Source organism: Dendrobates tinctorius, unplaced genomic scaffold (genome assembly GCF_039654945.1).
Source record: "Dendrobates tinctorius isolate UK_male_01 unplaced genomic scaffold, ASM3965494v1 ptg000062l, whole genome shotgun sequence".
Lineage (NCBI taxonomy): Eukaryota > Metazoa > Chordata > Amphibia > Anura > Dendrobatidae > Dendrobates > Dendrobates tinctorius.
In genome coordinates this window covers 9374750-9392301 of record NW_027361730.1, presented here as the reverse complement: position 1 = coordinate 9392301, position 17552 = coordinate 9374750, and the positions used below count along the sequence as shown (strand labels likewise).

At 44.7% G+C, this 17552-nt stretch overlaps 1 pseudogene; it reads left to right on the top strand.

Moving 5' to 3' along the window:
• Positions 1–13907: 13907 nt before the first annotated feature.
• Positions 13908–15621, top strand: LOC141092862 (large ribosomal subunit protein eL8 pseudogene; annotated as a pseudogene).
• Positions 15622–17552: the final 1931 nt, after the last annotated feature.

Below are 17552 nucleotides of genomic sequence, written 5' to 3'. Positions count from 1 at the left end.
CAAATTCTTTGGTATTATTATCTTCATTTAATTTGTCTTAAATGAAAAAACACAAAAAGAATTGTCCTAAAGCCAAATTGGATATAATTCCACACCAAACATAAAAAAGAGGGTGGACAAAAGTATTGGCACTGTGCGAAAAATCATGTGATGCTTCTCTAATTTGTGTAATTAACAGCACCTGTAACTTACCTGTGGCACCTAACAGGTGTTGGCAATAACTAAATCACACTTGCAGCCAGTTGACATGGATTAAAGTTGACTCAATCTCTGTCCTGTGTCCTTGTGTGTACCACATTGAGCATGGAGAAAAGAAAGAAGACCAAAGAACTGTCTGAGGACTTGAGAAACCAAATTGTGAGGAAGCATGAGCAATCTCAAGGCTACAAGTCCATCTCCAAAGACCTGAATGTTCCTGTGTCTACCGTGCGCAGTGTCATCAAGAAGTTTAAAGCCCATGGCACTGTGGCTAACCTCCCTAGATGTGGATGGAAAAGAAAAATTGACAAGAGATTTCAACGCAAGATTGTGCGGATGTTGGATAAAGAACCTCCACTAACATCCAAACAAGTTCAAGCTGCCCTGCAGTCCGAGGGTACAACGGTGTCAACCCGTACTATCCGTCGGCATCTGAATGAAAAGGGACTGTATGGTAGGAGACCCAGGAAGACTCCACTTCTTACCCCGAGACATAAAAAAGCCAGGCTGGAGTTTGCCAAAACTTACCTGAAAAAGCCTAAAACATTTTGGAAGAATGTTCTTTGGTCAGATGAGACAAAAGTAGAGCTTTTAGGGCAAAAGCATCAACATAGAGTTTACAGGAGAAAAAAGAGGCATTCAAAGAAAAGTACACGGTCCCTACAGTCAAACATGGCGGAGGTTCCCTGATGTTTTGGGGTTGCTTTGCTGCCTCTGGCACTGGACTGCTTGACCGTGTGCATGGCATTATGAAGTCAGAAGACTACCAACAAATTTTGCAGCATAATTTAGGGCCCAGTGTGAGAAAGCTGGGTCTACCTCAGAGGTCATGGGTCTTCCAGCAGGACAATAACCCAAAACACACTTCAAAAAGCACTAGAAAATGGTTTGAGAGAAAGCACTGGAGACTTCTAAGGTGGCCAGCAATGAGTCCAGACCTGAATCCCATAGAACACCTGTGGAGAGATCTAAAAATGGCACTTTGGAGAAGGCACCCTTCAAATATCAGGGACCTGGAGTAGTTTGCCAGAGAAGAATGGTCTAAAATTCCAGCAGAGCATTGTAAGAAACTCATTGATGGTTACCGGAAGCGGTTGGTGGCAGTTATTTTGGCTAAAGGTTGTGCAACCAAGTATTAGGCTGAGGGTGCCAATACTTTTGTCCGGCCCATTTTTGGAGTTTTGTGTGAAATGATCAATGTTTTGCTTTTTGCTTCATTCTCTTTTGTGTTTCTTCATTTAAGACAAATTAAATGAAGATAATAATACCAAAGAATTTGTGTTTGCAATCATTTTCAGGAAGAAAATGAATATTATCTGACAGAATTTCAGGGGTGTCAATACTTTTGGGCATGAATGTATATTGCACATATCCCAAAAAATATTTTAGTAGTAAATAGCCACGATAATAATAATGATTGCACCTATTCCCAAGTACATTGCACTGCAGAAAAATTATTAGTGCACCAGGTAATTAAAAAAAACAAAAAAATTGAAAAAAAAAATTGAAAAAAAAATCCCTCTGGTTTTGTACTCCTGATACAGAAAATCCATCTAGCTTCCTTCTGCAAAATCAAATGGTCCCAGTCACCCCCTCTATCCTGTGGTGTAACTACTTCAATCACTGAAAAACTAAAACTTTCCATGTCACCTCCATGTACACTCCTCACACGACTGGATATAGGGGTGTCACGGTTATTCAGTATATCCCTTATATGCTCCCCCACCCTTCTGCATAGTTCCTGTTTAGTTTTCCCCACGTCTTTAGGGCAACTGCACTGGAACAAATATACCACCCCTTCAGTCCTGCATTTAGCAAAATGTCTACTACAGTATACCTTACCTGTGTGGGAACTCAAAAATGTGTTGCTCTTAGAGATGTACTTACAAAATTTACACCTCCCACACCTAAAGGTGCCATTTTCTCTTCTATCCAGCAAAGTGGGGGTCTTCTTTATAGGGGAGTACACACTGTGGACCAATTGGTCACGGATTGACCCCCCCTCCTATATGTAATTTGAGGGTAATCAGGGATGACATCACTCAGATTCGGGTCCATTTTAAGAATACCCCAGTTTTTCTGGATGACATTTCTAACTTCGTATAATTGATCATCATACATACCCACAATTTTCATCTCATTTCCCCCTTCCCCTTTGCCCTTAGTTTAAAAAAGTATGGTTCTCTCCCTTGCAATTGATGACTTATAGGCTTCATTCAGAACCGTAAGGGGGGTATCCTCTATCTATGAACTTGTTTGTCAGATTCCATATTATCGTCTCAATATTCAGATACAGTGGTGTGTCCAGGTGAACCTTAAAAGATCTTGGGAGATGATGTCATGGAGGAATTTTGAGCTACTTGTAAGACGCAGCATGGAGCGCAACAAAGGACGGTGGCCATAGAGCAAGGGAGTAGAGCTTGGCCGTGAAAACAAGCGCAAGCATAAATCCAACACTGGGTTCTGTCATAGGTTTGATTTGCTCAGCCTGTCTTTGATATCGTAAAGCGGAAAAGATTTGTTGTTTTTGTAGCAGTCATGAAAGTTGAACCATATAAGAGCATTTAACCTCCACAAATCCTGCATGATTCAAACAAAAAGGGCTCTAGCATTGCTAACTATACATTAGAGCTTCAGATGCTACAAGCCAAAAGAAGCATACAGAATACAAGGGCAGAATAAAAAGGCAGAATGTGATACATTAGACTCACAATACAGATACCATAGAATACAATTCATTTAAAACGTACAGATATCAGAAATCAATGTAAATGTACTTAGAGGTACCAACCACTATATATTTGTGCACCCCATCCAACCATCCCCAGCAAAAAGCTAAGCCACCCTTGAAAAAATATACATAGGATGATTTTGATACTCCTGAAGCAGTAAACAATAGTGTGTGGTAGCTTCAATGATTAAAACTAACAAACAAGCCAAAAAAAGTAAATAAATTGCTTATAATAATCAAGTATCTGGTCATATTATTATAAGCTGTGTAAATAGACTATAATATATGATTATCCAAGAAAAAGTGCATACTTTACATAATCATAATAAGCAAGAATGTAAACTGTTAAACATCACCCTACACTGAAAAATAAAAAAGTGTAACTGTAAAGATAATATACAATAAGTGGAAAATCATCATTGGTTTTATACCAGAAATAAAAATCACAAACTTTACACAACATGCAGTTAAGCAAAAAGTTTTCAACTTTTGGAGTTTCTTCATGTCAGAATAAGTTGCCACATGGCTCGACACTCAGCAGCCCCCACAATCAACTGTTTTCAGCTTCAGAGGTGGTCACTGGTCAGTGCAAGCAGTGAACAGACCCGACAGAACCCAGCTCTGTTCACTATGTGTTTACAGTTGCACATAACTGCAGAGACGTTCCTATTGAAACAAAAAGGAGTGAGTTGAGCTGTTCAAGCTCTGACCAGTTTAAATCTGTCTGAAAACAGAGGATTTGGAGATGGTTGGGTCGGGGGGTTATCGGCTATTTCATCTGATAATGATGTCCTATCCTACAGGAAAGTCATCAATGTCATAGCTTTGATAACCTCTGCAACTGTCTCATTCCTTCATAGCTGTTTATTAGCAGCAGTCCTGTGCTTTATTTCATGCTTGGAGCATCGATCTGAACCATTACCTTTAAAACTGTGAAATGCTGGGGAAGTGGACATTTTGCATACGGAGGATGTGCAAGCATTCTTGGGCCTAGAATAGATAGATGGATAGATACACTCCTTAACATTTGCCACACAAAAGGTTGATACATAAAATGAGAACAAGGGGGATAGGGGAAAATATGTGTAAAGGCCCCGTCTCACATAACAAGATTGTTAGCGAGATCACTGTTGCATCACCGATTTTGTGACGCAACAGCGATCTCGCCAGCGATCTTGCTACGTGTGACACATGGCAGCGACCGCCCCCCCGCTGGCTATCGCTGATCATGCTCGAATGTCCCAGGCCATTTTCTGATCGTTGGCGTCCCGCTGGCCAGCATGCATCGCTGTGTTTGACACCGATGAGCGACCTTGTTGGCGACGCAGAACTCAGGGATGCAGGCGTGAGTCGTCAGAATAACTGCTGTGTGACAAGGTACTGTACCAACGACTGCCGAGGTCGTTATACAGATCGCCGGATCATTGCTGAGTCGTTGAGTAGATCTGTCTGTTTGACAGCTTACTAGAGACCATTTAGAGACGCACCAGCGATCCTTACCAGGTCGTATCATTGTCGGGATCGCTGGTGCGTCGCTTAGTGTAACAGTACCCTAAGTGGGTTAAGGGCTGGCTCAGGGATAGGAAACAAAGGGTAGTTATTAATGGAGCACACTCGGATTGGGTGGCGGTTAGCAGTGGGGTACACAGGGGTCGATGTGGGGCCCATTTCTTTTTAACATATTTATTAATGACCTTCTAGGGGGCATAGAGAGTAGAATTTCAATATTTGCAGATGACACTAAACTCTGCAGGGTAATCAATACAGAGGAGGACAATGTGATATTACAGGAAGATTTATGTAAACTAGAAGCTTGGGCTGATAAATGACAAATGAGCTTTAATGGGGATAATTGTAAGGTCATGCGCTTGGGCAGAAGAAACAAGATGTATAATTATGTGCTTAATTGTAAAACACTGAGAAAACTGTCACTGAAAAAGACCTGGGTGTATGGGTGGACAACAAACTCACATTTAGTGGCCAGTGTCAGGCAGCTGCTGCAAAGGCAAATAAAATAATGGGATGCATTAAAAGAGGCATAGATGCTCATGAGGAGAACATAATTTTACCTCTATACAAGTCACTAGTGTGACCACACTTAGAATACTGTGCACAGTTCTGGTCTCCGGTGTATAAGAAAGACGTAGCTGAACTAGAGCAGGTGCTTAATTGTGCTTAATTGTGCTTAATTGTAAAACACTGAGAAAACTGTCACTGAAAAAGATGGGTGTACAACAAACTCACATTTAGTGGCCAGTGTCAGACAGCTGCTGCAAAGGCAAATAAAATAATGGGATGCATTAAAAGAGGCATAGATGCTCATGAGGAGAACATAATTTTACCTCTATACAAGTCACTAGTGTGACCACACTTAGAATACTGTGCACAGTTCTGGTCTCCGGTGTATAAGAAAGACGTAGCTGAACTAGAGCAGGTGCAGAGGAAAGCAACCAAGGTTATTAGAATACTGGGGGGGTCTGCAGTACCAAGACAGGTTATTACACTTGGGTTTATTTAGTTTGGAAAAACGAAGGCTTAGGGGTGATTGACGCCCCCAGAGGCCGTGAGATACTCGTTGTCAGGCCCGTTGATTTCAATGGGAGATGTCACAGTGGCAGTGACCCAGTCCGTGGCCTCAGGCAGTCAATTAAAAGAGGTTGATTGATGGGGATAAAGTTATTAAGATGATTCGTGACGCCAGCTGTGGTTTCTGGTCAGTTTGACCAGCGCTGCAGGGTTGCTTCTCTGGGACAGATGGTGTGGTGCAGCAATGATGTTGAAGCTCCCCACAGGTGGAGCTGTAGTCCCAGGGCAGTAGTAATAGGTGTTGAGGGAAAGGGCGCAGTGTTAGGCACAGGGATATAGCAGTGCTGAGTGGGTTGGCGCAGGAAGAAGGCAAGGAGACAGCTGAGTGCAGTTCCAGTTCTTTTACTCACATTCCTGGCACAGACAGGTGCCCGCTTCCATGCCGCGGTCTCCAGACCAGGGGCTCAGCCAACTCCCAGGCAGATGGAATTAACCTTTCCAGCGCTCCCATTCGTGTGCCTCTTCTGAACGTCTCCTTTCTAGCGCTTATCTGAGGTACTTGCAATACTGAGTTACACTGAAGTTCCTCCTGCTTGATGTTACTCAACACTCCACTTGTACGGCAGACAGCTGTAGCCTGCTTCGGGGACTTCTTGCTATCATGTCCCGGCTCACACATGTTGCTGTTGTGCCCCCAAGTCTTAAATGGGAATAAAGTGGTGACAACTTCTATTCCTCCAGTTTCTGCTGCAGGAACATCAGTATCCATACAACCTCGGAGACCGGACTCCGGACCATGCGCCTTAAACTTGAGGAAGGGCTCTGCTCTCACCCTAGTCCTTAGTCTTCTTCTCCTTACGTCCCGTACTAATCTCTCTTCCTTCTGAAGAATTAGGCTTTTTCTTGCTCTTTCCCGTGCCAACAGCTCCAGATCACAGGAGTCTGCTGCAGCACCTGCTTTCACTCCATCCCTCTCTGGGAATCTTCTCTCACCAACTGACCACTTCCTAACATTCTCCAGCTCTCTTGTGCAATCTAACCTCCACCCACTTCCCAGCACTCTTTGTGTTCCAAGCAGGGAGCCACAAAGGGTGCTCTGCTATTCTAAAGTGTCTGTGCTGGATGTGAGTGGTGGAGTCTGGTCAGGTGTTACCATCTTACCTGGGGAGTGGGATACTACACCTCAGGAGGAGGTGCAGTACCTCTATGGCGAGTGAACCCTCAGGGGCGCCACATTATCTTATTATAATGTGTAAATGCTGTATATGAGGGGACAGTACGAAGACCTTTCTAATGATCTTTTTACTCAGACCTGTGACGGGGACAAGGGGGCATCCTCTACGTCTGGAGGAAAGAAGGTTTAATCATAATCACAGACGCAGATGCTTTACTGTAAGAGCAGTGAGACTGTGGAACTCACAGCCGTATGATGTTGCAATGAGTGATTCACTACTAAAATTTAAGAAGGGCCTGGATGCCTTTCTTGAAAAGTGTAATCTTACAGGTTATATATACTAGATTCCTTGATAGGGCATTGATCCAGGAACTAGTCTGATTGTCGTATGTGGAGTCGGGAAGGAATTTTTTTCCCCAATGTGGAGCTTAGTGTTTGCCACATGGTTTTTTTTGCCTTCCTCTGGATCAACATGTTAGGCTACGGGTTGAACTAGATAGACTTAAAGTCTTCCTTCAATCTTAAAAACTATGATACTGTCATGGTGTTACCGCAACAGAGCGGAGCCAGAAGACCGCTGCATCTGTTGGCTCCTGCCCGCCACTGGGAAGAAGCACTTCTCCAGTATATTAAACGTGTTTGTTTCTTTCAGCAGAACAGGGGTTAATCGGCCATGTGGGAAATTCCTGCATTCAGCTGTGCTCGGATAGCCAATCTTCTCCCCTATAAAAGCTAGGTTTGTTTACCAGGTCCTTGTTTGAGTTAGCATTTGCTACATAGATCTGGAGTGGGAGAAGCTGGTGTTTGGAGAGCTGGAGGAGTTTATTTGCGACTGTTGCTTGGTTTGTACGCTTGGAAGTTCCTAATCCTTTCCCGTCTTACTTTATTCCCCCTCTCTACACACCCTGGTAAATACCTCTGTTATATGTGAATGTATATTTTTTGTGTGTGGAGTTTTCTTTGTACCCCTGTCTTTGTCCCCATGTCTGTCGGGTTGGTGTACTGCAGTACACAGTAGTGCCTCTCTTCCTTGGGTGGGGGAAGGGGACAGATGTAGGGCTGTTGTAGGAGATAGGGCAAGGGTGGATGCCCTGGCATCTTCACCATATGAAGTATCCCAGGGAACAGGGTGAGCTAGGGCGTCCCCTAGTGTTAGAGTCAGGAAAGCTGCCCCCTGGTTCCAGCTCACTCGCCAGTCAAATCATGACAGTTACTATGTTACTAAGAAGGAAAATTAGAATTATAGAAATCAAGCTTCAACTCAATCCACTAAAAAAACAAACCCCAGGCAGGTCTGTCATCTGTTAATGGAAATATAGGGGGCTTCCATGTTACTGGTAATACAAAGGCTCTGGAAAAGCAAAATGGCTTCTCATCCCTCAAAAGAAATTCAGCAAATTCTGTGCTCCCAAATCCAAATGCCACCCTCCATTCTGACTCGTACTGGTCACTACAACGTACTGGTCACTACATTATACTGGTCACTACTGGATACTGGTGGCAACAATGGCAGTTTGCAATTTTCACTCAGCAACATTCATTGCTGCTTGCTTCTGGAAAACATCCATGGAGTCAAAATTGTCATTACACCTGTAGATAAATTCCCAAAGACGCGTAATTTCCAAAATGGAGTCACTTGAGGGGGCATTCTGTTCTTCTAGCAGTTAGGGGCTCTGTATATGGAGTCCGCAAACTATTCTAGGAAAATCTGTGCTTCAGGAGGCAAAGCATGCTCCATTCCTCCCAAGTCTCTCCATTTGGCTAAGTAGTACTGTAAAGTCAAATATGGAGTATTGCCATGTTTAGTAGAAATTGTGTGACAAATTATGGTGCCATTTTTACCCACTTTATGTGTGAAAATGTAACATTTGGAGCTGAAACAAAATTTTGGTGGTAAAAATTTAGTTATTTTTTCTTCACTGCCCAATAGTATAAAATTCTGCTACACACCCATGGTGTCAATATGATCACTGCACCCCTAGATGAATTCATTGAGAGGTGTAGTTTGTAAAATGGGGTAAATTATGAGGGATTCTGCTGTTCTGGCAACTCAGGGGCTCTCCCAGTGGGTCATGGCACCCGCAAAACATAACAGTAAAATCTGCACCATAGTATGCCGCTCTTTCCTTTCTGAGCTTTGCACTGTGTCTGAAAAATAATTTCCGATTACATAAAAGGTATTAGTGTACTGAGGAAAAAATGGACCTCAGTTTGTTGTAAAAAAAATTCTTATTAGCCCTTAGAAAAATTAAAAACTTGGAGTTAAAACAATATTTTAGTGGCAAAAATGTAATTTATTCTCTCTTTACCGCTCAATGGTATAAAATTCAGTGAGGCACCTGTGGTGTCAATATGATCACTGCACCTCTAGATGAATTTTTTTGGGACTGTAGTTTATAAAATGAAATCACATATGGGGGGGTTTCTGTTGTTCTGGCACCTCAGTGGCTCTGCTGATGTGACATGGCACCCTCAAACCTTTCCAGCAAAGTCTGAACTCCAAATGCCACCTCTGAAATTTGCACTGTGCATCGAAAGTAGTATTTCCCCACAAAGGGGTATCATTATACTCAGGAGAAATTGCACAGCAAATTGTATCATGCAATTTCTCCTGTTATCCTTGTGAAAAAAAAAACAGTTTGGGCTAAAATAACATTTTTGTGGGGAAAATGTGATTTTTTTTATTTTCACGGCTCAATATTATAAACTTCAGTGAAGCATCTGGAGGTTCAAGGTGCTCATCACACATCTAAATACATTCCTTGAGTGGGTCTAGTTTCCAAAATGGGGTCATTTGTGATGTTTTCACTGTTTAGACGCATCAGTGGCTCTCCAAACGGGTCATGGCGTCCGCTAATGATCCCAGGAAATTTTACATTCAGAAAGCTAAATGTTGCTCCTTCCCTTCCGAGCCCTGCCATGTGTCCAAACAGTAGTGTTCTCCCTCATAGGGGAATCGGCGTACTCAGGAGAAATTGCACTACAAATTGTATAGTGCAATTTCTCCTGTTACCCTTCTGAAAATGCAAAACTTTTTTGTGGGGAAAATGTGATTTTTTATTTTTTTATTTTCACGGCTCAATGTTATAAACTTCTGTGAAGCACCAAAGGATTCAATGTGCTCACTGCACATCTAGATCAGTTTCCTAAGGTTTCCAAAATGTTAACACTTGTGGGGGATTTTCACTGTTTGGCACATCAGAAGCTCTCCTAACGCATCCGCTAATTATTCCAGCAAATTTTGCATGCAAAAAGTCAAATGGCGCTCCTTCCCTTTCGAGCTCTGTGAAAATAATAAAATTGGGGTCTAAAGTTTTTTTTTTTAATGGTAAATGTTCATTATTTTTCCACATACCAAAAATTCCTGTGAAGCACCAGAAGGGTTAAAAACTTCTTGAATGTGGTTTTGAGCACCTTGATTGGTGCAGTTTTTAGAATTGTGCTACTTTTGGGCATTTTCTATCATGTAGAGACCCTTCAAAGTCACTTCAAATGTGAGTTGGTCCCTAAAAAAATGTTTTTGTAAATTTTGTAGGAAAAACGACAAATCACTTCTCAACTTTTAACCCTTGTTACTTCCTAACAAAATGTTTTTTTCAATGATTGTACTGATGTAAAGTAGACATGTATGAAATGTCATTAATTAAATGCTTGGTGTGACACATTTCTCGTATTTAAGGGCAAAATAATTCAAAATTTGAAAATTGCAAAATTTCCCAAATTTTCACCAAATTTCGATTTTTTTTTCCACAAATAAATGCAAGTTATATCGAACAAATTTTACCACTATTATGAAGTACAATATGTCATTAAAAAACGATGGCATCTATTGAAGTGTTCCAGAATTATAACTGTATATACTCGAGTATAAGCCGAGATTTTCATCCCATTTTTTAGGCTAAAAGTGCAGCTCTCGGCATATACTCAAGTCATTGTCCCAGGGGGTCAGTGGGGGAGGGGGAGTGGCAGGAGTCGGCGGCTGTCACATCATACTCACCCCCTCCTGGCGTGGTCTCTGCACTTCCCTTCTTCTCAGATGGTGTGATGGAAATATATGTATATACATATATAATCACAGCTAGCATGAACTTTATAATCAATTGCTCAGAATGACCCAGTGACCTCGTGAGCCAGCTATCTCAAACCAGACTATCTTGTGATATTTCTCTAGACATGGGAAAACAGGAACTAGCACCAGATGTTCAAACTGATGTCTCAATTTTTGATGAATAGCAGGAAAAGGCATAGCTAAGCATATATTGCTAAATAAGTCCTTTTGTTAGATTTCTTCCATGTACTCAAACAGCCAATAGCATTAAAGCTCAAACCTTATGTTAATTAACTAACCACTCCTTTCTATACGTAATTCTAAAACCATGTATGTGCAATAAACCATCAGAGTTCTGATGGAATGCTATGCTGCTACTATCAGCGTACAGTGTCATCATTCCTTGAGCGCTCAAAAATACTGTTTTAATTGGGAGCAGCCGCAGCACACACAGGGATAGATTTATCCTAACCAAATTTCCATAACATCTGGCGCCCAACATGGGGCAGTGGACGAAATGCACTGGGACTCTGCTGACCGGAGAGACAGAGGTGCCGGCCATGGCCTTGGCTCAGAGGGACAGAGACTGCACAGCTCCATAAGTAAGGTAAGAAAATCCTGTAATCTTACCTGAATGTTCCCTGAGGCCCAATCCGGGTCTATACCTCTTGCCGGTCGGGTGTGGTCACTACCGCGTTTCCCAGGTAGTGTAAAAAAGTCCATGCTCTTATCCAAACCCTGGGATATAAGCCAAGGTGTCTGCTGCGTGCTGTGTTTGTGTTTCATGTCTGTCAAGATCAGGGAGAGAGGGTTGGAACTGTGACTGATTTTGCTTGCGGTTGCTGGGAAACCGATAACAGGAAGTTGAATCTCTCTGGATAAGTTATCACAGTTCCCGTGCCTAACTGGGACAGGTGAGACGCGGGCACAGATGGTTTTAACTTGGAGAGATATGCACAGGTGAATCTCTCTGGATAAGTTATCACGGTTCCTGTGCATAACTGGGACAGGCGAGGCCCAGGCACGGATGGTGTTAACATGGAGAGATATCACAGGTGAGTCACTCTGGATAAGCTGTCACGGTTCCCGTGCATACACAGATGGTGCCAGCTTGGGGAGATATCACCGGCTGATCACTGTAGAGGTTATCACGGTTCCTGTGCATACACGGATGGTGATAAGCTAGTGGGATATCACAGGGCCCGTCTCCCAGGATGGAGGGTGATACGTCCCGGCGCCAAAGCGCTTGGTGTGATTGGCAGTTGTTGGTTATCAGAGCGGCTTGCACTACTGTCACAAAATAAAGAGGGCTTCGATTTCTCCCGGATGTCTATTCATGTCTTTCCATCCATCTGTGATTCATTGCTGCTTTCCATGAAGACCTGGAGCAGAAATGTTTTTTTTCCTCTTTTGCCCGTAGGGCACGTCTCTGGTATTTTTCATATTGTCACATCTGTTTTGTGCACTGTATCCCTTGTTTATTTTTGCATTCTGTGAACGTTTTAGCTGCAGTGTAAGAATTTTGATGAAGGCTCGGTTGCTGAGCTGTAAATACCATTGTTCAGTGTGCCCTTTTGTTTTCAGAGATGTGACTTTACTGAGAGTAGATACAAAGGCAGAGGAAAGGGGATGTGTGTGTCCTGCATCTGTGCACGGACATAAATATATTGGTGGAAGTTGTACTGATTTTTTACTTTTGATTTCTTTTCAGAGGTTTCATTTTAAGTTTTGCCAGCTCCTTGAATTTTCCTTTTCTTTTCCTTTTTAAAGTTTTTATTAGTTTTTTAGTTTTTTCTTTTCCTTTTCTTTTTACAGTTTTTACCAACATTTTGGTTTTTGCCCGTTCTTTCCTTTTTTAAAGTTTTTACCAAAGTTTTTGAAGTTTTTTTAATCACCTTTTTTGAAGTTTTTTGAATAGACACAGTAGGGGTGATTTAGAAGGTTAAGTATGTGGATTTACAGGCAGCCTTTAGGCTGCGGCATGGCATGATGTATTGAAAGGAAAAAGAGAAGTTAGTTGAAGCTGGGTTGCTGATTGCGTTTTATAAAGTAGCAGCGGACTTACAGCATAGAAGGTACTGAGAGTTATGTGAACAGGAAAGGATTTTTTACGTGTACAAGATAGGAAAACATGTTCTCAGCAGAATCCATTCTATAGGGAAACCTGTGCCGTCTGTGGGGCACTCCGCCCCCCATACAGGGAGAAGGCACAACTAGTCCAAGCATGCCCTCTCCTGCTGCAGAAAAGGGGAAGGAATCCGCCCCTCCTCTCTCCTCTCCCTTTTCTCTCTCCTCTCTCTCCTCTCTTCCCTCCTCACATCTCTCTCTCCCTCGCCTTCTCTCTCCTCTCCTCCTTTTCTCTCCTTTCCTCCTCCTCTCTCCTCTCCTCCTTCTCTCTCCTCTCCTCCCTCGTCCTCTCTTTCGCCTCCTCCTCTGTCCTCTCCTCCCTCACCTCTCTCTCCTCCTCCCTCATCTCCCTCGCTTTCTCTCTCTCCTAATCCTCTGTCCTCTCCCTCCTCTCCTCTCTCACCTCTGTCCTCCTCATCATCTGTCCACTCTCTCCTCCTCCCCTCCCTGTTCTTCACACTCTCTCTCTCCCCCTCCTCTCAGTTCGTTGTCACCAGCTGGGCCAATCCACAGGGCACCTTCTCAAAAGTGCCAGTGCCAGCTATGATATCGGGAGAAGAAAGTGAAAATCTCCCTACACAAAACACCACAGGTAGCCTCTTGATACAACAGCCAGCAGAGCCCACAGCTCGGGGTGCATGGGGGGGGAGGCAGGAGCTCAAAATGCTGGAAATGAGGAGCCTCAGTACCAGACAGAGCTGCCAACATTTACATCATCATCAACGCAGCCTCAGGGGGGGACATCCTCACACAGAAAAGCAACCTCTACATGCAAACTTCAGCCAGTATGTGACCCAAACAAACAATATCACAGTTTTTCCTCTGATGAAAATGAAGGGGGAACATCATACATACTGCCCAGTACTAGGGAAAGAAACCCACAGGCACCAAGTAGGCAGGGGCAGATAGAGTCAGAACCCTTAAAAAAGGTGCCATTCACCCCTAGTCAGGTGTTCAGTATTCTGAATAATCTGCCAGATCTGGATATGGACCCCATGCCATTTTACTGAAGATTGCAGCAGAGCCAGCAAACATTTGCTGCAACCTGGATTGATATCTGGGCCATAATGGAAATAAAAGCAGGTGAAGCACTCTGGCCAATCATGAAGGAACACTTCAAGCTTCCAGCAGAATTAGATGTGCGCTCCTGGGAGTCAGGATCAAAGCTAATTGAGCAGCTCAGAGAATGGGCCAAAGCCAGACAGGCAGGGCAAGCCCTCAGCCTACATTACATGAGCCAAGACAAGACAGAGTCTGTAGAGAAGTTTCATAGCAGAGTGATGCAAGTATTTCAAGATTTGGGCTTCACTATTCATGATCAGATACGCAGACAAATGTTGACACAGGCCTTTGTGCATGGACTAAAAGAACCAATCAAGAAACTGCTGATAGCGGCCAGGCCTGAGTACAAGTCAATAGCAATGGATACCCTGCTCACAGTGGCCAGAAGGATTAAGTCCCATCCAGGAGTGCGGAAGACAGCCCCTCTTATGGTGGCCACTGATGTGGAAGAATAACAACCGCGCAGAGACAGGAGAAAAGTCAAGTGTTACAACTGTGGAACACCTGGCCATTTCCGGAACCAGTGCTGAGCACCCCGGCAACCCAGGACATTGCTCAGAGGAACAGGCCAAGGAAGAAACACAGGAAGCAATGAAGAACCCCATCCATAGGACAGGGGCAAGTCAGGTCCACAAGACACCATGCTCCTAACATGTGAAACCCCATCAGCGGACCCAATACCTCAAATTGCCCTGAAGGTGGACAGGGGTTGTCAGATCTTTCCTTGTGGACACTGGTGCAGTCAGAAGTGTGATGAGACATGTGGAACTGCCCGACCCCAACTGCCTATCAGAATCCTCTGTGTCTTGTGTGGGGATTGATGGTCAAGTCAGACATTCCCAGCTTACAAAGGCCCTGAGTGGGTGTGCACAGCCAAGACACTCCATCCTGTTCCAGTTTGTGGTGGAGACCTGCCCGCTCAACCCGCAGGGAGCAGACCTACTGCAGAAGTTGAAGGTGACCAAAGTGTTCCATGAAGATGGGACCATGACATTTTCTCCACCCCTAACCCAAGAAGAATCAATCATGCTGGTGGCCCGACAAGAGCCTCAAACAACTGGTGCAAGCCTACCCAAGGAGGTGACGGACATAGTACCCGGAAGCCTATGGTCCAAAGGAGACTTCAAGTTGCTCCAGTGCAAGTGTCACTCAAGTCTGGAACCCCGTACCCTCATAAGGCCCAGCATCCCTTGTCCATCACCCAAAGTCGAACTGTCTCTGACCAACTGAAGGTCTAAGTGTACCTACTGGCCAGGCTAAGAACTTTGGCATTGGCCAGGAAGTTCAACCCAAGGGGACCTTACCCACTTCGTGAAATGGCTGCGCTGCATCCGGCTCCAGCGTCAGAGGATCACCTTGTACAAGATTCTGAAGGTGCTCCCTGAAGTTCATCCAGGCCCTGGACCAGAAGACAGCCACTCAGCTCTTCAAACTGGCACACAAATGCTGACATGAGACCAAGCTGAAAGAAAGGAACGGCTGCCGGCCCGTGCTGAACAAAAAGAAGCTGGTAAACAAGGCGTCCCAGCAAAGAGACCCCCGGTGAACAGAGCAGGTGTTAACACAGTGACCGCCTTGGTGGAGAGCAAGAAAGCTCAGCTGGTCGTCATCTCTAATAAAGAGGATCCCAGGGAATGGCTTGTTTTCCTGCCAGCTCTGTGCCAGAAGATGGGAGTCCCTCATGGCATTGTGAAGACCAAGGCCAGACCGGGGCGCCTCGTCCATAGGAATCATCGGTCAAGAAGAAGACTGTGAAAGGAGAACCAGCCAGGTTCTGAAAGGTGCATGACCTGAAGGCCGTGAACGAGGCTACCATGTTTGAAACCCCAATTGTGCCAAATCCGCACACTCTGCTGTCAAATGTGCCAGCCACAGCAACAGTGCTCACGGTCATTGATCCATCCAAAGCTTCTTTCCCCTTCACCTAGACAACCGGTTCCTGTTTGCCTTCACGCACCAGGGGGGTGCAGAACACATGGACAGTAATGCCCCAGGGGGCCCAGAACAGCCCTTCACAGTTCACCAAAGCATTGTTCTCCATCCTCGTCAACTGGATTGCAGAACATGCAGAAGTCATCGACATCGCTGCCTGCACAGCCCTTTCCTTGTCTCTTCTACTCTACCTGGCGGAGCAGCAATGCAAGTTCCTCTAAAACAAAGTCCAGTGCTGTCAAGAGCAAGTTACGTTACTGGGACACTGTATTGCCCGCCAGACGAAATGCTTGACAGATGACCGGAAGACCACTGTGGAAAAGATTGCACCCCCAACAACTCCAAAGATGCTGCAGGCCTTCCTTGGTCCAGTTTCGTATTGCAGAACTTAGGTCCCTGATGCTTCAGTCTTAATGCAGCCTCTGTACGATTGCATCAATGTAACCCCGTTCCTCCTGTCGTATGCAGCCTTCATCTCGTACAGGAAACTGAAAGACTCCATAGTCTCTGCACCAGCTCTAGGCCTCCCTGACTACGAGAAGCCATTTCGTCTTTACCAAATGTAAAAAGAAGGTCATGCTACTGGTGTCCTTACGCAGATCCACAGAGGAAAACAGAGGCCTCTAGGCTACTTCTCAGCCCGCCTGGATCCAGTTGCAAGGGGGGCCCCCTCTTGCATGAAAACAGTATTTGCAGCACACGCCCTCCTGGACAAGACTGCTGATGTCATTCTTGGACAACCACTGGAGATCCTGGCTCTGCACGACATCTCAGCAATTCTCTACCAGACCCAGCCAAAACATCTCTCCACCGCCCGACATCTTCGCCTCCAGTGCTCTCAGCTGTTGCCTGACTACTCCCATTCCCGAAGGGGGGAAGCAGATACGTCTTCAACCGTCACTCTACTCCCACTTTAAAGGGGGGATGTGGATAGATACATCTTCAACCGCCACTCTACTCCCACTTCCAAGGGGGGATGCGGATACAGACTCTTCAGAACAAAATCTACAGGATACCATAGATGGCTCCAGATTTGCAGATGGATGAAGGAAGATTCCACACGGGATGTGTGGTCCAGAAGTTTGTCACCTAGCTTGTCAGCCCAAGAAGCGAAACTGATAACGCTGACGAAGGCCTGCCAGATTGTGAAGGACAAAACTGCAAACATCTATACTAATTCCAGGTACTCGCATGGCATAGAACACGACTTTGAACCCATCTGGACTGCGAGGGACTTCATCACAGCAAGCGGGACAACCGTGAAGCATCAATAAGCCATCAGGGACCTGCTGGATGCTCTCCAACTTTCAAAAGTGTTGGCAGTGTTAAAACCAAGGCACATGGAAAACTGATCACATTAGAGGCACAAGGCAATAACATGGTAGACATGGCAGCCAAAGAAGCAGCCAGAGGAAGACAATATGGAGAAGTGGGAGAGGTCGTAGAGCCGGACGGCTACTACATTACGACTGAAGACTAGAAAACCTGACAAAATGACGTCATGGAATCTGTTCAAGAAGTTGCAGGACCAGACTCCATAGGAGGAGAAGGAAATCTGGATGCGGAAGGGACAACACATGAATGAAGAAGGGCAAAAGCACTGGACTCCAAAACCCTGTCTACCTCAAAAGCACTGGACTCCAAAACCCTGTCTACCTCAAAACACTGGACTCCAAAACCTGTCTACCTCAAAATATGTACCCTATGGTGGTTCAATAGGCACATGGGCCCCCGCACAGATTGAAGACACAGAT